Source organism: Myxocyprinus asiaticus, chromosome 3 (genome assembly GCF_019703515.2).
Source record: "Myxocyprinus asiaticus isolate MX2 ecotype Aquarium Trade chromosome 3, UBuf_Myxa_2, whole genome shotgun sequence".
Classification (NCBI taxonomy): domain Eukaryota; kingdom Metazoa; phylum Chordata; class Actinopteri; order Cypriniformes; family Catostomidae; genus Myxocyprinus; species Myxocyprinus asiaticus.
In genome coordinates, this window is record NC_059346.1 from 36,892,016 (window position 1) to 36,918,438 (window position 26,423).

General features: G+C 40.2%; 1 protein-coding gene and 1 pseudogene across 17 annotated transcripts in view; one reads left to right on the forward strand and one right to left on the reverse strand.

Moving 5' to 3' along the window:
- Positions 1-4,362, reverse strand: part of LOC127427329 (nuclear receptor corepressor 1-like) — a 137,778-nt gene extending 133,416 nt beyond the window's left edge. For 15 of the 17 annotated variants that reach the window (XM_051674901.1, XM_051674916.1, XM_051674891.1 and 12 more), the window contains exon 1: positions 4,009-4,292. The gene's annotated coding sequence lies outside the window, so the exon portion shown is untranslated. Of the gene's footprint in view, positions 1-4,008 lie in introns of all 17 variants that reach the window. The other 2 variants (XM_051674922.1, XM_051674908.1) reach the window with 2 other exon arrangements.
- Positions 4,363-5,092: 730 nt separating this feature from the next.
- Positions 5,093-26,423, forward strand: part of LOC127427601 (N-acetylglucosaminyl-phosphatidylinositol de-N-acetylase-like) — a 52,882-nt pseudogene continuing 31,551 nt past the window's right edge.

Here is a 26,423-nt window from a genome sequence, read left to right on the forward strand (position 1 = left end):
AACGATGACATCATGCGCACGAGTATTACGTGTTCAGTCTATAGGCATGCGCAAGTACTTCAAAACAACGCGCAAGACATTCAAAACTACAATGGCGGACTACAGGACTGTGTTTGTGCTGCTCAAGATTTCGAGTTTATTGATGCTTCTCCAGCAAAGTAATTGTAGTAATAAAGCAACCTCATAGTCCATCCAGACAAAATTGCTCGATGCTTTCGCCATCTTCATTGTTTGTATTCACCGCTTTGTGGAAGAATGCTTATGTGTGCAGGCACGTAGTGTTTCTTTACAAAGTGACATCGCCAACTAATGGCCCATGCATAATACAGCGAGTTTTTTTTTCTTTTTCCTTTTTCCTCCCAATTTGGAATGCCCAGTTCCCAATGTGCTTTTTAAGTCCTCGTGGTCGCGTAGTGATTCGCCTCAGTCCGGGTGGCGGAGGACGAACCCCAGTTGCCTCCGCATCTGAGACAGTCAACCCGTGCATCTAATCACGTGGCTTATTGAGCGCACTGCCACGGAGACATAGCGCGTGTGGAGGCTTCACGCCATCCACCACGGCAACCACGCTCAACTCACCACGTGCCCCACCGAGAACAAACCACATTATAGCGACCACGAGGAGGTTACCCATGTGACCCTACCCTTCCTAACAACCGGGCCAATTTGGTTGCTTAGGAGACCAGGCTGAAGTCACTCAGCAAGCCCTGGGATTCGAACTAGCGAATTCCAGGGGTGGTAGCCAGCGTATTTTACCACTGAGCTACCCAGGCCTCAATACAGCGTTTTTAGTAGTTTTCGTGGATCCATGTGAACGGGGATCGTTTTGACCACGTTGTCGTCTGTACGCGAAACTTTTCAAAAACGCAAAGGAAAAACTTTTCAGTTTTTAGTACGTCGTTGTCGTGTAAACGTGCATGCCAGGCCAGTAGTTGGCGATGTCACTTTGTAAAGAAACACTATGCGCCTGCGCACATAAGCATTCTTCCACAGAGCGGTGAATATAAACAATGAAGATGGCAAAAGCATCGAGCAATTTTGTCTGGACGGACGATGAGGTTGCTTTGTTACTACAATTACTTTGCTGGAGAAGCGTCAATAAACTCAAAATCTTGAGCAGCACAAACACAGTCCTGTAGTCCACCATTGTTGCTTTGAATGTCTTGCGTGTTGTTTTGAAGTACTCGCGCGCATGCCTATAGACTAAACTGTCAAGATTATTCAATAAACTATGCTCATTATACCATCACTTCGTCTCCTGCCTCCTTCTGTATTCCCCCCGCTGACTCTTGGGCTGGTAGGAGAGTAAGTTAAAATAACAAGCTGTTGATGTTGACTTGTTTTTGGATATCAGAGAAAACTCTGATATATATGGATATCTTCCGACGGAGAGAGAGGTCTTGTGTACACTGGATCTAATATGCGTGCGCATGATGTCATCGTTTTCACAAATACCCGTTTTTGTATGTTTACATGGAGATGATAACGGCATCGTTTTCAAAAACTTGCACTTTGAAACCCATTTTCATATGTTTGCATTTTCAGGCCCAAAATGCTGTTGTCATGTAAACGAACAGCCAAAACGCATAAAAGGTTTTCCGTTTTTAGTTGAAAATGTTGTTGTGTAAACGGCCCCTAAAGCTAAAAGCGCTCATGATCGCTCAAACGGTCTCTATTGCTCCACACAACATCTGATGGTCAGGACTCACGTTACATCACATGTATTTGCATGTTTATTTGTTGTTTAATTTGTTTTTATACCCGTTAGCAGCCTCTTTATCCTCTTAATATTCATACACACGTAATTCTTACACATTTTTAAAAACAAAACAGCGTATTCATGTGAATTACATCATGTCTGAAAGTTTACATTTGTGAATGCTTAGAATTGCCAACAACTCACCCTCCAAAGGCCACTTTGTTATGCTTCAAAGGCTGAACAAGCGCTCATTAGCAATATAATAAATGTGGGTGAGAAACAGATGAATATTTAAGTCCTTTTTTACAATCAATCACCACTTTTGACATTCTTCTTTGTTTTTGCTGATTCAAATTCTTTGCGCATATCGCCACCTACTGGTCAAGGAGAATTTATAGTAAAAAAGGACTTAAATATTGATCTGTTTCTCACCCACACTTATTATATTGCTTCAGAAGACATGGATTTAACCACAAGAATCTTATTGATTACATTTATGCTGCCTTTATGTGCTTTTTGGACCTTTAACATTTTTGGTACCCATCCACTTGCATTGTATGGACCTACAGAGCTGAAATATTCTTCAAATAATCTTTGTGTTCAGCAGAAGAATGAAAGTCATACACATCTGGGATGGCATGAGGGTGAGTAAATGATGAGAGAATTTTCATTTTTGGGGTGAAATATCCCTTGTGCATCAATTTAAAAAAAGTTACTCAGGGGTCCTTAGAACAAAAATGTCCACATCAAAAAACTGCCATAATAATATTATGTATTAATATAATTTTTTTAACCAACATCAGTCCTGATCATGACTACCAAATATTCATTCATTTTCAGGATTTTAACCTTTTAAATGCCAGTTTGTTTATATAATGCCACTGTTGTTTTTTATGAAAAACAAAAAATGTATGTCATATACTAAATGCTAAGGGGAATTTTTTTTATTTTTTATTTTTTTTTTTTGGATTATCACAGTCTGGGATATGTCAATGATTAGCAACAACATTGATTTTTATGCATTATAATTTTTTTGTGCAGTGTCAGATAAAAAAAAAAAATACAAAAAAATACAAAACACAGGACCTTAGAGGAAAAAATGTCCACATCAAAAAACTGCCATAAAAATATTATATATTAATATTATCTTCAACTTTCACTGACTTAGATCTTTTAACCAACATCAGTCCTGATCATGACTACCAAATATTCATTCATTTTCGGGATTTTAACCCTTTAAATGCCAGTTTGTTTATATAATGCCACTGTTTTTATTTTTTTTACACACACACATTTCTCAATACACATATATAAAACACACTCTGACATCCAAACCAACATACCACACAATTTTAGCTGCATCATTTATTCAATTGGCCTGCAGTGCTCTATAATAAAGAAAATAGGGAAAAAAGCATGTATAGGCTAAACATGAGAAAAATGGCGCCATATAGTGGAAAATATTAAAAATGTAAATTTTGAAGCCAGGGCTCCAGAATGAAAGAATAATATAATTAAATACATGATTTTATGCTTTAATGGCACTGGGATCAAATATTGCCGTTTTAATGGGTTTCAATGGGGACATTTTTGTCCTTAAGGTCCTGAGTGTAACTATTTTGTGTACAGTGTATTATAGATGTATTATAGGAACTGAGGTTGAAATATCAAAATTCCCCCAAAAATACACACCTTTGGCCAAATGTATGCCATTGGCATTAACACAGACAAAATGATAGAGGGAAAAAAAATGTCCCGATGGTCGCACAAGGGTTAAGTTAGTCTCGTTTCCAAGCATGACTTTATAAGACTACATAAAAGGCTTTTCAATGTATGAACATGCAAAAAAGGGTGAACACAAATTTTTTGGAAACCCCACAAGTATGAAAAGCCGCAGACCGTATGTGTGTGTGTATATATATATATTAATATCTATATATGACACAGCAGACTTCAGTAATGATTTCCAACAGTAAACTGCATACTGTTCTAAAAACTCAACTAATGGCGTTAGCCAGCAAGCTACTGTTATCTCAAACGAAGAGAAACTATTTACCCGAAACCACTGACAAAACCTACACAATTCTGCTCCTCAGAAATGCGAATAAACCACAGAAGACATAATATTATAAAATATACTGTGCAGGGAATCAGCAGAGAGAGTTTAAGGGAAATAGCCATTAGCTGTGTGTTTCACGTTTACATTGAAACTCGCGTCGCCATCTTGAACACAAACGCTCAGCACTGACTAGCCTGCGTGTAATACACTACAAACAGCCTAAAACACTCATTTTAAACAACACACTCACCTCATTTCCACAGAGACACTCCCAGAAGTGTTGAGGGCGAGTTTGTGCGCTTAAAATGTAAGAATATATATTTCGTCGCTAGTGGGACTGCGTGAGCGTTGCAGTCACTCTTCAAACACAGGCTAGTTATTTGTCCTTACTAAGCCGTGAATATACATTCAAGACTTTTTCTGAATAACTCTGCACCAGAAATTAGTACACGACACAAATGCACCGGTTTCTATGGGTTATATACCTGGTGGACTTGCAGTTTGGGCAGCTCTGGTGCACCTGGGAAGACGAGTGAAAGAGTTTTTCTCAAGCAAACAGGATAAAACGGTGTGACGTTCAAACTCTTCCCACAGGCGGCCTTCACCCCACCCAAACCTCTATCTCCTTATATTGTTAAACACGAAATATAAAGGAACAAGGATATTTTAATAGAAACCTTCTTATTCAAACAAATGGATTCCCGTGAATTACTCCAACTAAGCTGTCGGTTTGTGAAAATAATTAAGCATAACCGTCATTCAAGGGTGTCTTTTTGTACTTTAATCATATGGCACTTAGATGTTGTAAATGGAAATAATCTCGTGCAATAACCCAGTCTTTTTGTGTAAACAACAGACCTTTTTCACACTCCGGGTTTTGGAGCGCGGAAGTAAACAATTGCAGGGTAAACTTCGACAGCGATGAATGGGAGTGAATGAGTGAGACCACAGCAAGTATTATTTTCACTTACCCATTTGCTCCAAGAGCAAAAGAAAAAATGAACTATTACATTTGAATGACTTTCCAGAAGAAAAATAAATAAATAGAGAGCGGTGGATTAAGACAGTCAGATGGGAGAAGATGCCAAATGTACTGCCACTCTCAGCAGCTGCAATAGAAACCCCTAGCAGCTGTGGCAATTCATTGTTTAAAACCAATTCCAGGGTAATATAACACAAAGCATAATGTAATACATTTACACTCAATATTTAAAAATGTATAATTTTTTTTTTTTAAATTGCGAGATTTACGCTGCTAAATAAAGCGGAAACGCGTCATCACAGTCTGTGAAAAAGGCCTATCCGCTCTGCAGGTCTGTTGTAGGAACCTTTTTTCAGTAGACCTTGGTTCCACACGGACTGTTTTTGTAACACGGTCGAGATGTTTGTTTTCGTTGCCGTCATATTTGTCTGTGTGGCTTACATTACTTCTATAAAGTTTGTGTATTACAGATATAAACAGTTATGACCACAGTTGGTACGTAAATATCCTCTCCCGTTTACAGTGGTGGAGACAGAAATTTTTGTCCAACACACGAAAGCTCTGATGCGCTCTCACGGATTTCGGAAGCAAAGGCGCGTGTGAGATGCACTGAGACACCAGTTAGTCACTGCACAACCAGATGATGAATGCATGTTTTTTTGCACCTGCAGTCTTACAATTGGTTGAATTGAAAGCAGCCGTTCATTTGTTATGTTTGTCAACAGGTAGGTTTACGTTTCCATGAGTAAATTATAACATTAAATATAATTCCTTATAAATCACTTGTAGTTATTTGCAAATATCAGAACCCTTTTACTTTGACCTTGTAAATGCACGCTTTTTAATAATGAATGTTGTATAAATATTGCACCTTTTGTCTGGAGCTAATTAAATAAAGACAAAATAAAAATGCTGGAATCCTACTTTTTTATAAAATGTAAAAGCGACACTATCAAATTTTTTTTTGCAATGCTCAGGCAATTACAACTATCAAGGACCCCAAAGCAAAATGGAACTGCCTGACAGCTTCAGTTCTGGGAATCCCAACCAAACATGTCACTATCTTAGATGACAAGTAAGGATAACACAATATTCCTTGAAAGCCTTCCTGTGCAGTCCTCTGAAGTTCTTAAATAAAAATTCAAATGAGCATTCAGCTATACTAACTGATAGATATGGGACTAAATCATAATATTTGGTAGGATTAACACCACTATACTTTCCCGACATACTATGCAACAATATAAAATAATTTTGAAACATCATAATCAGACAACACTGTGTTAACTGTGCTCACACGCACGCACAAGGGAATTGTAAGAAGGATGAACAAGTTGTCCATCATGCAATTGTGCAATTACATCTGATAAATTAACGTTTAAAAAAAAAAAAAACGTCCTCACTTGATGAGTAAGATTCACAGACTCTACGTGCTTGTCCCAGCGACCCTGATCCTCAGTGTAGCTCCATTAAATAATAAACATTCTGTCCATCCATCAGCTCACAACAGTGACAATAAAACCCACTCTACTTTTGGTGGGGGTGTTTCATTTGTGCTCTGAAAATAAACAGTTAGGTCCCATATGGCCAAACCCCCTGAGGCCCCAGCTGCAGTGAGCATGCCCATTAAGGGTGTATCATGCTTGTTCTGGCCCCTCCTCTTCTCCCCTGGCTGCCCTGTGAGCAAACAGTGACCAGGCTACAAATGAAACTCCTCCATTCTTGTCACAACAGAGGCACAGTCAACTTAGGCTGATGTATGGGAGTTAGCTCTGTCACTGGACGACATAAATGACCAGACCAGGAGGCTAAAATAGAGCAATCCTCCAACCCCTAGAAATCCCATTCTGACATGCCTTGAAAAAGAGCCCTGGTGCAGGGATATCTGACACCCACACCAACTGTAATCTCACAATTACAGCAGTAATACCAGTTTGATTTTCATTTGCATGTTGTGAGCTCCTCACATCTATGTATTGTAATCATGGTCACAGTTGAAGTATCTCGTCTTTCATATACTGGCACAGTGTTTTCCAGAATCATCAGTTGTTTTTCCCATTCACTACAATGACTCTCAACCATAGTTCAGATTTCCAAAAATACAGGCTGCCCAGAAAAGCTTTCTTCCTACACATATGTCATTGCTTGGCTATGCCAGAGTCTTAAACTACTTAACTGGCTGTAGTCTTAAAGAGACACTGCAGCTAGAGAACTGAAGACACAGTAATATGTCAGTAACAGGTTTTATCATCCTTCAGACACATCAGTATTGACCCTAATGCCAGTTTCTTCATCCATAGTTCTCCATGCAGAACATAAACAAAAGGATGAAGTCAAGCTCATGCAAGTCAGAAATTAACCAGGGCTCAGGGCACATACCTAAAATAATAAAAAAAAATTCAAATGTGGGGGCAAAGAACGAGCATTTATCAAGCATTTTTTTCTATTTCATGATATTCTGTGCTGTTCTGTCCTATGTAGTTATGGGTTTTGCAACCTTATTAGCTGGGTTTACATCCGACTATACTGCATTTTTAAGTTGCGCATAAGAAATCCCGTATGGAAACGCTTGATAAGAATAAACTCAAAATTTTCTTAAAATGTAATGCGCTAGGAGGAGGTGGATAGTCTAGAGCAGGGGTCGGGAACCTTTTTTCACTGAGGAGCCAATTTTTAAATTTTTGGTTGATACATTTTTTCGAGAGAGCCATAGCACAAACTAATATTTTACTATTTTCAAAAAACAAAGTTTTTCAATAAAATGTTTATTATGCCCATAGACTACTCGAAAACAAATATGCAACAATTAATAGGTAACATGTTGCAATATGGAATTGAGTACACGTGTTTGTGCGGGTCTCCATAAAATTACTTCATTTTACAATTGTTTATGAAAAAGTTCACTTCCCTTTTGGGCTGGGCGATATGTAAAAAAATATTTGAAAGATAATCACCTTAATAAATATAATGATATCCGATTATATCTTCAACCCCCTGCTGAGGGTCAGTGAATATTTTTGCTTTATTGACTTTGCTTTAAAAATTAAATTAATTTATTGAAACATGAAAAACTTAAACAAAAGACATTTCTAAATTCAAATTGCACTTTAAACGAATTGAAAAATCGATTAAAATAACGAAGTGATCAAAAAATCTACCCCGAATCCAAACATGTACCATCTCCAATGGCCCCCAACAGGTGAAAAATGACTAACAGCATACAAATTAAGAACTAAAGACAATTATAAATGTAAAGATAATCATAATCATAATAAATAAGCCTAATAAATTCCCATGTATGTTCTTATTGAATGTGTTTGTATTGCATTTTGGTAATACAGTTAATGCTGCCTAAAGAAAAGAAAATAGAACTCAGTTTTAAGTTCAAGGTGTCTTATATTATTTCATGATTTAGTCACTACCGTCTTTGTTTCTTTAATACAAATATAAATATTATATATATCAGAGTTGCATTCACAATGCTAAAAAGCAAACTGCTCCATGGAAATAAAGCAAAACTCACAGCACCTTCTGAGATGATCGGAGATAATTTGCAGCATTCTCATAGATGACATTATTCTTACAAAAAGTTTTCAGATGAATGAAACAGAGAAAAAGGAGTGATAACTCTATTGTGTTCCATGAGACAGGGTCCCGCTGCACAAACAGAACAAACAGCGAATCAGACATGAGCGATGACGGCTTTTCTTTTGTCTGTTTTTATATAATAAAAATATAATAACGTTTCTTCAAGCGCGTCTTTGTGACTAACAGCATTTCTTGTCATGTGTCACTCCGAGACGTCTTACAGGTCACCCGCCTGTTGCGGGTTGATGAGCAAAATTACTCGCGCATGAAATACCTGCATTTGGACGAGGAGCTCGCAAACTGGATTGAGCCTCGTTGCATTTGCAGGTGGCGGGTGTTATTTCACACCCTTGGTGCATATAAAAAATAACGAACATTAAATCGCTCGTAGAAAATGCTCTTAACCACTAAGATCAAAAGTTATTGGCAAACAAGGCGCAGAACTCTATGCGTGTGCATGTCTTGGAGAAGCACTTTCATTGCAATCGTGAACAGCAGAGCTCACTGCGCACATATATCAAATCAGATACGCATCGGCGGCTTTTCTTTCGTCTGTTCTTCAAAATATAATCACACATTTTTCACATGCCAGTCTTTGTGTCTAATTTCTTGTCATACAGTATATCACTACGAGTCTTACAGGTCGCCCTCCACAGTGGCTGTGAGTAAAATTACCCGCCACTGTGCATGAAAAATCCGCATTTGGCAGGTATTAATTTCAAACATTGTTCACCAGGAGTAGGCTGTATGACAAATTCGGGAGAAAGGAAATCAAAACAGTGTCTATGACTTCAATCTTTGCAATCACACCCACACTTTCTGCAGGAAAATTATATCTAGAAAGTTTTAAACAATCATGTGTTGGTGAATGGTGAGACACCCAGCGAGCCACTTGATTTTTAACAAAGAGCCACAGGTTCCTGTCCCCTGGTCTAGAGTTTTGCATTAGTTAAAAGGCACATTAAGCTGATGGAAAGAGTTGATTTGCAAAACAATGACATGTTTTGACTATTCATGCACATGTTATGAGCAAGGATGTAACCACATATTCAGGATTGGAAAAACCCCATATCAGTAGACCACTATTATAAATATTGGGGGGACATGTCCCCCTCAATGTCTATCAGGGTTGTGGCCCTGGTTATGAGTGTGCGATAGCTTAATGTGACAGGCCCAACGAAAGGTCCAACCTTGGCACACAATTCTTCGAACAAAGTTATTGACATTCGGAAGTGTTTAACCCACAGCTGGTCTTTAAAATGGGTCCTCACCATCCGCCAGAACAGTTTGAGCTCCCAGGTATACTGAGGCTGGCGGCGTGAGGGCACTGCAGCCATTTCAGCCCTCATTATATCAGATATTACACTTATTCTGCCCCGTCTCCGGGCACCATTTAATAAAACAATGTACAAATGCTCCAATCCTGCAAATAAAACTCACCCCAAAGGAAGGAGGTAATCCAGCTGCTCCACCAGGACAAATCAGGCTCCCTAAAGATAATGCGCATGACGTAGTGGATGGAAATGCATAACAATTCGTATTTTCTATAGTCGCATTTTTAGAAATGCACTTAAAAAATGGTAAACATTTTGTTGGAATCCCAGCTATTTGACCATAATTGATTTAATTGAAGTGTTTGACAAATGGACAACAACTGTGTGTTATATGGTAGAAAAATAAGGCCTCATAAAGGTAAAAAATGTCCCTGAAAATCAAATTCCGGGGCTAAATATTGTCCCTTATTGTAAAAAATTTGTGTTTATGTTGTGCTGACTCCTAGCAGTGTATATGCGAAATCACACAAAAACAAAAGTTCTCAGTTACTGATGTCATTGTAAAAATGCGCTATTTCTCAGTCAACCATGACATTTTTTTTTTCGCTTGTAAAAGCATCCAATGACAGGATATTATTCATAGATATCTATACGTAGATACCTTATTAGAAGTCGTTTCTATGGACCGCGATACATCGGCGCGTCAGCCATATTAGATAGGGGAAACAAGGGACCCAAACGCAGAGGTGACAGTTCAAAAGGATTTATTAACACAAAGTTCTCAAGGCAAAGGTAAAGCGCACCCGGCGCCGGCTGCAGAAGGCAAAGTCAAGCGAGCCGCTGGACTAATGGAAGAGTGTGTTCGTATGATGGGTGTGTGCGTTGTGGAAGTCAGGAGCAATCCAAAGAGAGTCCGTTGAAGCTGGTGTGGTGTGAAGCAAAGCCCATAAGATAACTCCCCCAAGACACGGGCAGAGACCGAGGAATCCTCCTCCACAGGAACTGGGCACCGAACTGGTGATGGCGATGGTAAACGGATAGGTAACCACACCTCTACAGACAGGCAACCAACAGACACACGAGCACGCTCCAACTACACAAGAGAGCACAGTTAACATTGACAGCTAACAATAAACTGGCAAAGAAAGAGGGGAAACACAAGGAATAAGTAGGGAGTGCAATCAGAGTGAAGCAGGTGGAACAGGCGAGTAAATCATTGCCATGATCAGCGTCTCCCCAAGACCGATCATCGTTCCCATGGAAACGCTGATCACGTGTGTCGGCTCCACCTGTGTGACGCGAGGGAGAGAGAAAAACAAACAACAGTAAGAGCCAGCACAAATGCCAGAACCATGACATATTTGGCTCATCATGTGATCTCAGCATGGTAGTGCTCATGAATGTGCAGCCAGCACCACATGTAGAATAAAGCAGATGATATGACTAGGGTCTTCATCTCATGTGGGTGTACATTATTTTAAATATATTTTTCAAAAATACTATTCTGTTATTACTACTTATTTTCTGTTTAAAAGTTCCTTACGTCCTCTCTGAAGTTTCGTGAGTAAGTAGTTATTTGGCAGATGCTAGATGATAGATTACTTATTACAGGGAAAAGCTAAGATTAAGTGCCTTGCTCAAGGGAACAATGATGGCTCATGGCTTGCTACATGGGAGGCTCAAACCTGCAACCTTTTGGTTACCATTCCTGAGCTTTAACCACTACACCACCACCACAAGTTTAGATGTCTCTGTTTTCTATAACTAGCATTAGCCAGCTTTGTATGTTTTCTTATGAGACTCAGATGCTGTAATATCACCTGAAGTTCTGCCAAGTAATTTTCTGTCGTTGCATGTATACAAACCAGCTGTGTGTGAGAGAGAAAGAAATCCTTTAAGACAAGATTTTAAAATGTATCTTCAGTCTTCAGAGCTTAGCTCTTCTGCGAACACATTATTCAGAACAAGAAGCATCAAACAGAAGTATTCACTGTGCATTTTTATGAATTTTGCAAAGCATTATCAGGACGATGTCGAGTGAGAAATTTGCAAACCCAAACCTATTTAGTCCTAAAGACATAGATGGGAAATAATATTTTAGCGTTTCAGATATCACATAGTCACTATGCTTGGATTTGACATGTACGAGGCAGCAGCTGTGCCCTTGCTGCTTTTTAAAGTTGCAAGGCTCTGGGTAATACTTCCAGTACTTCACAGCTAAACTGCCATGTTGGAAATTACTATTTCTTTTGCTTGCTTGTTGTTAAAAGAAGTTCCATTGTGGCTAAAAACACAACCATCAGTAAAGTGGACAGGTTATGGCAGGGAGGATGATAATTTAATCCAGACACTGCTTGTTCTACATTGTCTTTAGTTGGTCTAGTTCCTCTGGAAACAATTGGAAGCTTTTTGCTGAGAAAGCATATGAAGGCGTTTTTTGATGGGAAAATAAATCTTTGCTTGAATGGGGTTTTGTTAAATGACATAAGCTTACAGAACTCAAGTTCTCCTATCCACCTAAAAACTGCTAACAAAACTGTTAAAAATCATTTGACACCAATTCAAGAAGTTTGTGGAACAAACTCCCAAAAGAATTTGCATAGTCATGGAAATGTGTTTTCCAGACTGTTTTCCAAGTACGATGACCCACCCTGCCTGCAGTTCTTCTATGCTTGATTCTGTTCCTTTGGTAATGTGTGCTCTAAGCTTCCTTCTTGGCAATGTTTTTATCATACTTAAATGCTGTAGAGCCCCAGAGGTCCATTGCCTGGCTCAAACTCTTCTCCAGTTTGTTGGCTTCTTGGAAGGATGGAAAAAACTATAGCAATTTTGGACTGGCTAGCTGTCCCCTCTCTGTGTGTGTGTGTGTGTGTGTGTGTGAGAGAGAGAGAGAGAGAGAGAGAGAGAGAGAGACTGATTGTTTCAGAGATTACACTTCTACTTGGACTGACATCTAAGTGCTCCCAAATTTAACAAGGATATTTCCTGGTTTGTTGCATGATCAGACACAAAGATACATCCTTGTTTAATTTCCGTTTTGTCTGCTTTGGACAAAGACACCAAGAAACATTCAAACATCAACTTACCCTCCATCTTGAGTATTTCAGATCACATATACCTCTAACAAATTATATTGCAAACAAATACTGTTTGTTTTGCACAACTTCTTCCATTCCAGTTGGTTGTGTGTATATGCGGGGTCAATGACCAGCCGTTTGGTTTTAGACTGTTCTAGTGGCGGTATGCAGAATTGGGGTGTGTTCTTAGAAGCCTGGGAGTGCTCGTATGTGTGCGTGTCTGTTGATTAGGTCATAAGTATCATGTAAACTCAGAGACCCACCTGGAACTTTCATAATCAACTGGCACGACACCCAGTCTGCCGGTCTTTCTGTCTATTCCTTGCCTTTGCTTTATTTTCAAGTCTAATTTACACACATTGTTCTCTCTCTCTCTCTCTCTCTCTCTCTCTCTCACACACACACACACACATTATTTATTTTCTTTACTCACTCACCTTTCCCTCTGTATTGTAGTCTGACACTGTAATATTTATGATCCTTTCCCCTAGTCACACTTACACACAATTAATCTCTATTTGCCAAAACACAGATCACAAATGACTATAAGCAAGCTTTGGCACAGTATATAGAGCACTTTAATACCAGATACTCCAATCTAGGTCATTCTGACCTGTTTTTCTATCTATCTATCTATCTTGTTTTTTTTTTTTTTTTTTTTTTTTTTTTAACAGTATGTGTTTGAATTTACAGATTTGTCTGGAGATTCACAACAAACTGGGTGCAAACCAAGTCATAGTTAACTGACAACTGTATTAAATGGTTAACTAAAGAGACACACATATGAATCTAAAAGATGAGCTTCTGGGTCTTACGTTTGCAAAGCATGACCTCAGCAGACACTGGTAATCTCTAGCTTTCATCTGCACGTTTAAGCTTGTGTGTGTTTGTGTGTGTGTCTCTGTCTAAATCCAGGCTGGGTCATCTGGGCCCAGTGTTGGTTCAGGAAAGGTCCCTGTGTAGTTGAGTGATCCTGTTCTTTCCCTGCAGTCAGCAGCACTGACTGCTGTCATAAAGATATTTCTAAATACACATTCTCTCAACTGAGTAGATAGAGGATAAATACTGTAAGTGCACAAAGTTACAGTGACACAGAGACTTGTGGACTTTATATGCCCTAAAACCACATGGCCACAGCTGAAATCGCAAGTTCCAATATAACTGGCTGGCTGCAATGCAGGTTTTTATTTCATGTTCATGGCATCAAATTTGTGTCAAGTTTAGTTTGAGATACTTGAAGCTGCTTTCACGCACCACTTTGTGCTCCATTTACTCCCATTCAAATGCATTAGAACGCGGGAGACATGAAACTCAAGCTCATGAAGAAATTTTGCATTCCGCTGTGCACAAAAGTTAAAGAACTCTGACCTGCAAATTTGCATGATGAGAAGTCGTGTGACCAGAAGAAGATCGAAATGTCACACACTGACATCTTTTCTTATTACAAAGAATACATATTTGAAAGCGGCTTTTATTGTTGCAATAATGTGAGTAGGTGTTATTTATTGTTTATTAAAACCAGAAACCTTACGCATGACATCATATCCTGTCCATTGAAGTGTCAGAAATAATTTTGCATGCTCAAAGTCTAGTGTGACCACCCCTTACTAGGGTGTACTTTTCCGCATACCATTACGTCTCGCACACTCTTGAGCACTCAGCCTTTCAAAGAGTCCCGCGAGCCCGTAAGGATGTTTTCAATGCATGCACACTATGACTGCTTTGTGATACGCTTAAGTACAGTATACTCCAGGTGCATATGCAGACAATGTGCACAGAAGTGTCTAGTGTCTATCCGTGTGTCTAGAAAAACTGGGCTGCACGGGGACAGTGTGCTGATGACGAAATTTGCTTGGCCTGCACTGTGCTGGAGACGTGGCGGCATGCAAAAAAAAAAAAAGTTTACTTTGGCCTTAAGGTTTAAGTAAACAAGATATCCTTGTTTACTAACAATAGCACACTTGTATATTCCCTTTCGTTCTCTAGCTCTTTCTCGGATTGACCTGCCCTTTTCCTTTTCTAATAGGATGGTTCTTGGCCAGAATTTGCTGAAAAGTGCACCATACCATATGGCTATACTAGATTATGTAGGCGTCTGCTAAAAATTAACTCCTTGGGGTTATCATGTCTCATTTGAATTACCTAGCCTGGTGTATGGGTAGTGTAAAGTTTGAATGTTTGATTCGTTGAATTGTTGAAACATGCAATGCACAGTGTTTGAAGGTATTGTGAATAATGTGAACAACAGCTTCGGTAAGTGTGTGTGATATCAATTTCAATATACATACAGATTGTAGATTTCTGTTGTATCATATCATGTGTCGTCTCGAAGAGTGCGTCCTCATGGGTTTGAGAATGGTTAGTGTGACCCTCTCCTCAGAGCTGCTCCTCTTTTTGCTGCACATCTGCATTGACCGCCTACACTCTGACTGAGGTAATGCATCATGGGAGTGCTTTTGTGATAAGAGGACAGCTGAACACACTCCACTGCACTTGTACTGAGTCGAACCTTGCACTCTTTTTCTGTATTATTCATTGAGGCAGACAAATGTACTCTCAGTCTTTCTGAACACAGGCCACACTGCCCACCTGCCTGGAAGGGTAACATCAGGTTGAGTGCCTGTCCTCCTTTTACTTCCTCTGATATTTCTCTATCTCTGTCATGAGTTGAGAGCATTGAGTGGGTGTTAGTTTAGTTTTTATAAGGCTATCCTGAACGTTTTTCTCATACTGGGTAGATATGAGAGCCGTTTCTCAAAGAAAGAGTTCTTGTATCAGCTTCGCCTTTCCAGAGAAGTTACTTGAGAAATTATAAAGAAACCTATGATCTCTAGGTCAAAAATATTTCACTTTACAAATACAGCAATTTAGGTGATGTAAGTTTATGAATCCAAACTATGATTACAAAGCCAAATATACTTTGAAACAATATTTATAGAGGTAGTTGAAATTAAATACTTTAATAAAGTTGACATGTTCTGCAGTGTGTCATGCTAAATTCCAGCTTCAACAATTTTTTAACAGCATTTTGCGATTAATGGAGAGACTACATAGAATATTTGTATTTTTAAAAATTCATGACAACTCGTTATAATCCATACAAGATGATGAAATCCTAAAATATTGTACAACTTGGTTCCTACAAAAGGGTACAACTTTTATTCCCATAAAGACCAACCAATCAACAAACAGAATTTTAAATCGATACAATACAGGCATAAAATGTATTTTAAGAAAGGAAACGTCAGTGAGCAATTTTGGTTACTCATTCCATATTTATTTATGCAATACAAAATGACTGATGCACTGTATGTCAATAACCTGTGAGATGTTTCCCTACTCTTTCCAAACCCCAGTGTTTTCCTTCTTCCATGGTACACAAAAGTAAATTTCTATGAATATCATTAGGTTTAGGGGGTAATTTTAGGAAAAATCTAGTTTTCTCCATAGGAGGATAAAGTGTACATTTTTGTACGAGCCAACTTGTATCTGCCTCAAAGTTCGACGTGTTGTGCATTCTGAGATGCTATTCTGCTCACTACAGTTGTACAGAGCGGTTATCTGAGTTACCGTAGCCTTTCTATTAGCTCAAACCAGTCTGGCCATTCTCCGTTGACCTCTCCCATCAACAAGGCAATTCAGTCCACATAACTGCAGCTCACTGGATTTTTTTGTTTTTGGCACCATTCTGAGTAAACTCTAGAGCCTGTTGTGTGTGAAAATCCCAAGAGATCAGCAGTTACAGAAATACTCAAACCAGCCCGTCTGGCACCAACAATCATGCCACGGTTGAAATCACTGAGATCAGATTTTTTCCCCCCCATTCTGATGGTTGATGTAAACATTAACTGAAATTCCTGACCCCTATCTGCCTGATTTTATGCATTGCACTGCTGCCATATGATTGGCTGATTAGACAATTGCATGAATAAGTAGGTGTACAGGTGTTCCTAATAAAGTGCTTAGTGAGTGTATAATTAGCCTAAAATCTTAATGTTGATCAAATAAAGTCCATGGAATGGTTAGGTGTCAGTTATCCATTTCTATCCAGTATTATAGCTAAAACACAGCCAACATTTGCCAAAAATAGTGCTTAAACGCTTTGGACAGTAGCAGCGAGAAGAGAAAAGAACAGTATTGAGGTGCATTCTTATGCTCTGCCCCCCTTCTCTGCCCTCCATATTTCATTATAAATTGATTTGCCTCTTGTGTGAGTTATAGGCTGCAGGAAGAGGGCAGAGAATCAGGCCGGGTGGGTGTTGGGGCTGACGGCAGGTCAGGACCCACAGAGAGATGAGCTCCGTTAATGCAATTTCTAGACAGCACTGCACATGCACTCCCTTCCAAGAGCTTGTCATGTAAAAAAAAACACTATGCTTCTGTTTTTTCCCAAAAATCATTTGAGGCAACTATCTTCCAAGAAAGAAACATTCAGCCGATGCTTTCACTGCCGTTTTTCTTGATTTTCGCCACTTCTTCTTTTCATCATAAAGCAATGTTCTCTGTTAGCCCTTTTCCACCGAAATTGCAATGGTTCTTGTGCCAAGCCTGGGCTCCGCTGGTTCACGGCCGGGGAAATATCGTAAACTGGCCACGCTTTTCCACTAACCTGAGAGCCGAACAGTGACATAATGGGTTACTCTCTGTTTTCAGCCCTGGAACGGCCATTTCTGCGGCCGAAATGTGCGGAACAGTTCGAGAATTCGCACAGGCCCAAGAACCCACACCCGAACAATGTCGGTAGAAAAGGGTTATTTGTTATATCTTGGAGGCTGCAGGGCTCTTCTGTGCCAAGTATTTGAGAGTGTAATTTTATTCTAGTAGGTGTTCTACAAATGGCTGAAATAGGCCCTTTGGCTGCTCGTGTACATCTAAATGAATGAAGAATGTAACTTGAGTGCGCTCCAGCTTTTTGCACTACAGAGCTACTGACTGATAAATATGCTTCTTATATGCAAAATACAAATATGATTGTGAACCCAAACATATTTCTGTCAGAACTTCTCCTTTTTAATCAATGCCGGAAGGGTGAACTGTCGTTCAAAAGTGGGTTTCCTAACGTGCACTGGGGCTTTGTATTGGAAAGGTGGCTAGGGCCCCATGTGACCAGACAAAACAAAAGCTGCCAGAACCCCTCCCCCCGCCCTCCTTGTTCACACACACACACACACACACACACACACCTCTCCTCAGTAGGCCAAAGTTCATCTTCTGCATTCAGATGCCTGCAAGCAATTACACATCCACATGCAGTGAGTGAGCAAGCGAGGAAGGGAGGGCAGTGGGAAGAGAGAGGTTACTGTGGGGCATTTTACACTGTTGCTATAGTGAGGCCAACACTCTGTCTTGATCCATCTTGAGAAAGGTCAGCTAGATCATGTGTCTTTTTCTCATTTTTGATTTGTTTTTTATTATTCTCTCTCTCTCAGCCCTGTGTTCTCTGGTTCCTGGTTCTGGAAAGTGTTTAATTTCTGTGCCACTAGTGGCAACAAATGGAATTGCAAATTGTTTGTTTGTTTGAGTGTCCAGACATGACAAAATCGGCTTAACTAATGGTGTGAGTTTGAGAGTGGGGTTACCTATTTTATATGAACAATGACAGCAGACAGGGTGTTTGAAAGTAGTTTAAAAACAGTGATTATTTTGAAATTCATATTTGGTGCCACTAGTGTTGCCCCTAAATCGCCTCACATTAAAAGGATCAGCATGTTAAAATGTCAGAAAACATGTTTTTTTTTATTTATTTTTTTATGTTGTTGAGTTTTTTTAAAGAATCTTTTGTGTTTGTTCTAAAATATTAAACTTGACTTATAAGGCAGCCAAAGAATGGTGTTAAAGTTTTAAGTAGGCGTAGGGTTTAGAATTTTGTTCTGTGTAAGTTAAATGCTGCATCAACACATGATAAATCAATTTAATATGCAAATATTACAATGACATCATTGAATATGGTTAGATTTTGGTTAAATCTGAATAATGTGATTTGAGATTTTGTGGATGGTTAGATTTATATACATTTCTCACAAAAGTATAGTTTACAAAAACCCAACATAAATAGCACACCTAAATACCCATACACACATACAGTGACATCGCTTCATGTCTCTAGTCTCTGTAGTATGAAGACACTAGTGGGCGTTCCTATTGCTGTCACAAACGTTATTGGTGGACTGCACGTCTGGCCATATCGTTTGAAAATATAATCACAGATTAGGCATTTTGCTAGTAAAACTAATAATTGATTCTAATTTGACAAGGCATCAATTTTCTAAAAATGCACATTCTGCAGGGGAGAGTGTTTTTATATGAACTGCAGCAGTGCTAAATGCATCATAAAATTAATAAGATGAACGATCTATGTACGAATGTGCAAATCAAACTCACTCACACTGCCAACAATTTATTTTCCATGCGTAATTTTTTGTTATTCCATGTATGTGGTTACAGACAGTTAAATTGCCTACAGAAACTTCTCCTTTGCCTGGCAGTGCCTGCACTCGACTTGGACACCTTTATCTCAAAGGAGACGGGTGACGTGAGTTCCACTGATGCACTCTTCACTCGTATTGGTTGTCACTACCGAAAGTCACTCCTTATTTGCATTAGGGATGGGCACGAGTACTCGGAAGTGACAGCAATGATCGATCATGAAAACGATGATTGAAAATGAAAATGCTTGACGTGACTTTTCACTGAATTCAAAATTCAGTGACAACTCCCTGACAAATATACACTACGTACCAAAGAGGGGCCTTATTTTTGTTGTCATTTTCAGCGGTACCTTGATTGTCAACAGAGACGTCTCATAGCAACCAAACTGATAAACAATGCTGCAATGCTAGTGTTTTTTCTACAGGTTTATGATAATCAAAAGAAAGTTTAATCCACCGTGTTTTGAACATCTGTCTCTGCACACATTTGCTAAACAGGTTTTATTGTCATATAATGTAGAAACTTTGACTCATTAATGTATATTATTTAATAAAAGTGAAGGTTTATCATTGACTGTAAATCTCACTCGGTGCCGACATGTTTGTGTGAAACACCTGCATCTCAGCGAAATCAGTGCTGAAGATTTCCGCACGAGTTGTAAGTCCAACATAAAGTGACATTCCATTGCAGTTTTCCAAGTATGAAGTTTAAAATTCCAAGTTAAATGGGAGGAAGCATGAATCATCACAGCAACAAACTCCAACAGAGCGCAGCGTGACTTTTTGTCCGGGCAGAGACAGTGCTTTACAGTCTGGAGAAGTGCGCACACAGACACACAAGGCGAAATCTTTCTTTCAAACATCTAGATGGAGCACAGCTGAATGTAACAGAACGCAGGGTCTTCAAAACTATTTTCAACTTAACACTGTGTTTTAAAAACGTGATGATTATGGCGTCACGGAAACCACGGTTTGCAGATACACGGTTCAGAAACAGTGGTGCGCACTTACTAAGCTTATTAAGGTAATCTGAAGGAAGAACAGGGACGCATGTTCTGAGCATTGTTTCATTGAATTAACCAGCGAGTCTTCACATAATGACAAAATATTATGCATGATATTTTGATTATGCCCTCTTTTGTACTTATTGTAACAGACTACATTAAAACAGCCTGTGTTAATGATTATACTTTGGAACAACGAGACACAATGCAGCAGCCAAAGACATATGACATATATGTACATACTGTATTTGTGCATGTCTATATGCCCTCCCACTGAGTACTCGATGAGTACTCAAGTAATTACTTCGAGTACTCAAGTAGACAAAATGACCAAAATGCCCATCCCTAATTAGCATTAAGTTAAACTTTTGTCAGTTTTGTCGTGTCGCTCACCACACCCACATCTAGTCACCAGAGGTCGCTGTCGTTGTTTCGCCAGAAATCGCCAGCTCTCATTGAAAACGAATGAGATGAGGTCGCTGGAAGTCACTGCATGTGTGTACGGAGCTTAAGGCTGAAAGTATATTTAGAACAAAGTTTAAAATTGAGTGTGTATGTTAAGTGGTTCAAGCTCAAATAATTGCAGAAGTATATTTTTTGGGATTCTAACAAACCCTAACCAGAATGTTTGAGGAATATCAAAACTAGAGGTCGACCTATAGTGGATTTTGCAGATACCGAGAACTAAGATGGTGGGAAAGTCGATAACCGATTAATCAGCCTATAGTTTTTAAGATTTCTTAAGTCTTTCCTTAATATGACGGGCACAGATATTGAGGCTACAAGAGTCCAAAATTAATAAAATTCCAAAAGCAGTTTATTGTACAACCAAAATTTCAATAATAACCAGAAAAAATTAAGATTTGGTGCATAACATGGGACTTTTAACTATAAACAAGCCCGAAATACACCGGGGTGTTTTATTTGTCTCCGTTATTTTATTTTTGTACATTTTGTCCCCTTTTATCCCCAATTTGGCATGCCCAAATCTCACTAATTACTAGGTCCTCATGGTGGTGCAGCTACTCACCTCAATCCGGGTGATAGAGGACAAGTCTTAGTTGCCTCTACTTCTGAGACAGTCAATCCGTGCATCTTATCACGTGGCTCGCTGTGCATGACACCGCGGAGACTCACAGCATGTGGAGGCTCATGCTATTCTCCGTGATCCACGCACAAATTACCACACGCCCCATTGAGATCGAGAACCACTAATCGCAACCACGAGAAGGTTACCCCGTGTGACTTTACCCTCCCTAGCAACCGGGCCAATTTGGTTGGTGGAGTGGTAGTCAGCGTCAATTCTTGCTGAGCTACCCAGGCCCCCCATATGCAAGTATTTAAAAAAAATTAAGCTTTTTATAGCCTATATTACCAGATGAGGTTTATTGTTGAAGAATAAAAAAATGAGGAAAAAAAAATTCAACTATCGGATTCGGCATAGATTTTTGCAGATAACCGATAGTTCCAAAAAGCAACTATTGCCAGATTAATCTGTAAAATCAACATATTGGTCTACCTCTAATCAATACAATTCTGCCTTGCAAACACTCTAATAATTCTTCTTTTTGCCTAAGCTGTGCTGCAGAATAAATTATAAGACTTTATAAAATCATCAAATACTTGTAATGAATAAAACCAAGGTAGATTTTTTCAATAAACTGCATTCTGCATAAGATTAAGTTATAGAATGTTTTTTTGGTTTTCATGATGTCTCTACTCTGAAGCAAAACGATCAGCCCACCACACTTCTGAAACTCTCACATGACTCGTGTGCCCACTCGCTCTCTTTGTAAATCAGATCTGTCTGATATCTCTTCCCTCTTGTCCTGACTGCTACATCACTAATTACATCCCCCTTTTCTAACCAGTATATCACCTCACCCATCCTCTGATATGTTATCCCATAGTCGGCCCTTGTGACCCTAACCAGCATTTGATTTATATGCAGATCCATCACAAAAGAACAGAAACAACTGTCAAGGCCATTGTAAAAAGAGGAGAATGGGGGTAGCCTCAGTTCAACTCTTTCGCTTTATCTGTCTCTCCATCATTCTGACTTTCACTCCCCCAGTTTTCATCTTACCCATGACCTTGAGTTGGGATTTTGCTGCTGGCTGTTTTTAACACATTCAGTGCCAACTGTTGTGCACTGCCAGCTTAGCCCTCTCAGCCAATCACAGTCAACTTGGCCCTGCCATATCCAATATCTGACCATTGGGCCTGTGTAGTTACAGAGTCCTCCAATGGATTTGTTTGGCAGGGGACACAAGCAGAATTCAAATGCAAAATGAAATTTAATTGTAAACTTTTCAGTGAACTGAATTGAAGCAGAATAGTATAACTGGTTCAAGAAGAAAATCTCCCAAACTCTTCTTTTGCTGTCTTTGGGTCATTCCAAAACCTAGTGAGCTGCCTTCTAAAGCCAAAAGTATAGTTCAGTTTTGACGCGAACACTTTGCGTCTGCGTACAGTCGAACGCATAGCCTTTCAAAATATACTCTATTTGACTGTGCGTACCTACACAGGTGGTTGGTTGGTGCATGCGCGCTACAACTGTTATGAGATTGTAATGGGGTGCAAGGATGGGCAAGGAGGAGGCGGGAACCGGCAGAACAGTCAACATAACTTTAATGACATAAGTCAACTTGAACAAACATAAACACACAGACACACACAGCGGCCGTGTGCATTTCTCTCTCTCTCTAACTGGTGCCTCCAGCTTGTCTTTAACCCCCTCCTGGCTGATCAGAACAATTCAGTCCTCACGGCCCAGCAACGCCCTCCTCCTTGTCACACTCCTCCACTGCCCAATTCAGGCTGGGGAAACCAACGGCGTACTCCCCTCCCTCCTGGATGGGAGGTGTTGCCTTTCCGGCCATCCTTCTGCCAGCAGGTCTTCCCCGCCTCTCTGGAGCCCTGGGAAAGATGAGGGGAGGGAGAGGGGAAAGGGAAAGAGTGAGGGGAAGAGAGAGAGAGGAAAAACTCGCTTGCCGGTCCCCGGACACACCGTCACCTGGTCCACAGTCACTCCTCCACCCCCTGGCGGACGACAGCCGCTCCTCCCCTGGCAGACAGCAGCGAGTCCTCCGCCCCTGGTGGACGGTAACGGCTCCTCCACTTCCTGGCGGGAGGCAGCAGTTCCGGGACAGTGCATCCCTCCTCCTTCCCGGTTTTTGGCACCAATGTAACAGGGTTCAATTATGGGCAAGGAGGAGGCAGGAACCAGCAGAACAGTCAACATAAAATTAATGACATAAGTCAACTTAAAACGCAAACATAAACACACAGACACACACAAAGAGGCCACATGTGTCTCTCTCTCGAACTGGCACCTCTGGCTCGTCTTTATCCCCTTTCCGGCTGATTAGGACAATTCAGTGCCGGCGTGCGTCCTCACGGCCCGGCCATGCCCTCCTCCTTATCACAGAGATATTGGACTTTTTCTCTTGAAGAATTAAGACCCATTAAGATATCTTTTTATTCCTTCAGATCCGAGTTATACAAATGCAGATCCTGACCTTACACGCGTTCTTGACCTGCACATCCACCTTCGCACCTTGTGGATCCACTAATTATATGCAAATAATTCCAGGTGCATGCACATACTGCGCGTGCAGAATACACGGAGTGAGAAAAATCAAGAAGCATGCGTTCAATGCCTGAGCACTCTGCAGATGACGTAATTTGTGTCACATGTCCTGGATGCAGACGCCTAACTTTTGCATCTAACTGAAGTATACTTTGGGCTTTATGGACCATCCTTACTGTATTAGAACCACAGCAGACTGAATCTGTGTGCAGAACTCTCCAGAAAGCTCTGCATATTTCCACAGATTTTCTGCCAAATCAGAACAGAAAATAGAAAAGATCAGAGGATTCCGCCTGGGCAGCTCTGCTCGCCATGCAAATGTCATGGTCCTGTCACTCTGTCAGTCTACATTTTTGTCTGACAGGACCATGGCATTATCGTCCAATGTCTGTCTTCTGTTTCATTGTCTGTCTTTGTGTTAGCATGTGGTTTCGGTTGTATTCCCTGCCGTGTGCTCTTCGGTCTGTCTTGTTTCATGTCGGGAGCACAGTGTCTGGACCATGACTTCCTGTCTGGTTCGGTTTCAGTCTGTGTCGGGATCCGGATACTCGTGCTCCATGTCTGCCTGTTATTGGCATGAGTGCATCGCGCTTATGCAATCTTGGCTGCATGCACTTGCGTCAATAGTTTGTCTGTCTCTCACGAACACAGGTGCGCCTCGCACTTGCATTGCGTTGCGTGCCCGGGTCGCGAGCTGTCATCATGTTGTGCTGAGGTTCTGTCACTTCAGTCTAAGGTGTCGGGTGTGTGTGTGTGGCTGAACTCTTACACAGGTGTCCTGTCTTGTTTTTGTCGCCTGTTGTGTGCATCGCATGGTGTTTGCCTCGCGATGTACGCTCAGATTTTGTTTAGTGTGAGAATGCGTGGCATTGCTTTGTTTGACTTTGCTACTCATTCTCTCATCTTGTTTGTCAGTTGGCATGGACGAATATCGCCTCATTGTCTTGCCGATGTGCGCTCATGCCATTAGGGTGTTTTGGTGTCTTGTGAGAGCATTTGGCTTTGTTTTGATTCTGTATCGCCGTGTGTCTCTCTGTCTTATGTCATACCCCTCCTCTTTGTTTGCCCATTATTAGTTTATTAGTCACACCTGCCCTGTCTTGTTAACCTGTTGATTTATCTCCCTATTTTAGTCTCCTCGTGTTTTCTATCCAGTGCCAGTTCGTCTTGTTTCCAGTCATGTTTTCCAGTCGGTCCTGTGTGTTTGTTTGTTTATTCCAGTCCGTCTGTCAGTTGGTCTAGTTTCCTGTCCTGTTCATCCCTACCCGGTCCAGTCGGTCCTGTTCCCCGCTGCCTTCTGCCCCAGTCCTGGATTACCTTTTTCCCCTACGGGGTAGTTTATGTTTGTTTTTCCCCCCTTGTGGGAGTATTGGTTTGTTTTTGCCCTTTTTGTGTTACTAAATTCTTTGTTTTTTTAAACTACACGCTTGGGTCCTGAGCTTCATTCTCTATTCCTGACAACAAATAGTGCTCCTCACACACGAGACTCAATTGATTTAAATACAGTTTTCCATTAGCATGTTGCTAAGCTAGCAATGTGATACTGTAATAAGCACAAATATACAAATATTGGGCAAAATAGTCTAATCATTTACTATAATTATTGTCACAGTCTGTCTCCCTCATGTTTTCTAGGACTCTTATTTTGAAGTGTTTTCCCGGACTACATTTCCCATAATGCACTGCCCTCATCACTGCCATCATTCTCACCTGTTTTCCATTCCCTCATTAGCCCTTGTGTGTATATATACCCTCTAGTTTTGCATTTCTTTGTCAGTTCTTGTTTTTGCTGTATGAGTTCACATTTGTTTGTTTCACTGTCATCATCGTCATTAAAAGCCTGCGATTAGATCCAGCATCTCCCGTCTCATCTCAGCATCTACTTGTGATAATTATGCTGCCTACCATACATTAAAATGCTGTCTTAGGTACCCTTACAAACATCGAGAGTTCTGGCAAACTTGCTGCAAATTTTCCGCAAATTCAACACAAAAATTTTTTACCTGCCAATGAGCTTTGTGGCAAACTCTACATTGTCGCCAAAGGTTTTCTGCATAATGAGTGGGAAATTTGTCTGTCCCTCTAATGTTTGATGTTTGATAAAAGTGTATAGGACTAAAAAGTAGCAAAATAACAAAAAACTTAAGCTTAAATGATTGGCCACAGAGGGAGCAGGTTCCTTTGACCTCAATACATTACACAGCAGCTATGTGTGGTGAAAGAAAAAGGGAAAGTTGTGTGTGTGAGAAAGAGAGAGTAATGCATGGCTCTTGTTTTCCCTGAGCTGTAGTTACAGATGAATGGGAGGAAAAAGCCCAGATGATTTTTGATCCCAGACTTCAGAGAGGATTGTAGGATGCATTCCAGCTGAGCTGTAGTGAGACTGTTGTAGTAAATCAGATGGAGAGACTCTCGTTCACAACTGTAGCCCTCGGGCCAAACTCTGCCCTGTCAGGACCTCACTGTTTTGTTGCAGCTTTGTGTATTTGTTGACTCACAGAGCCGTACTGCTCAGTCCAAATCAATTGTACACATAGAACATGGACAGTTCAGTATTTCCATCATTTATATCTTTAGTATTGTATATTAGTTCATTATGTCAGGCAATGTAAGCCAAGCATCACTTTAATACCTGTGTACCAGTGTAGCCCGATTCCAAAGCAAATGACACTTTTGAGTCGGTTCTTGTGAATCTACACCAGAAAACATACAGCAAGTGA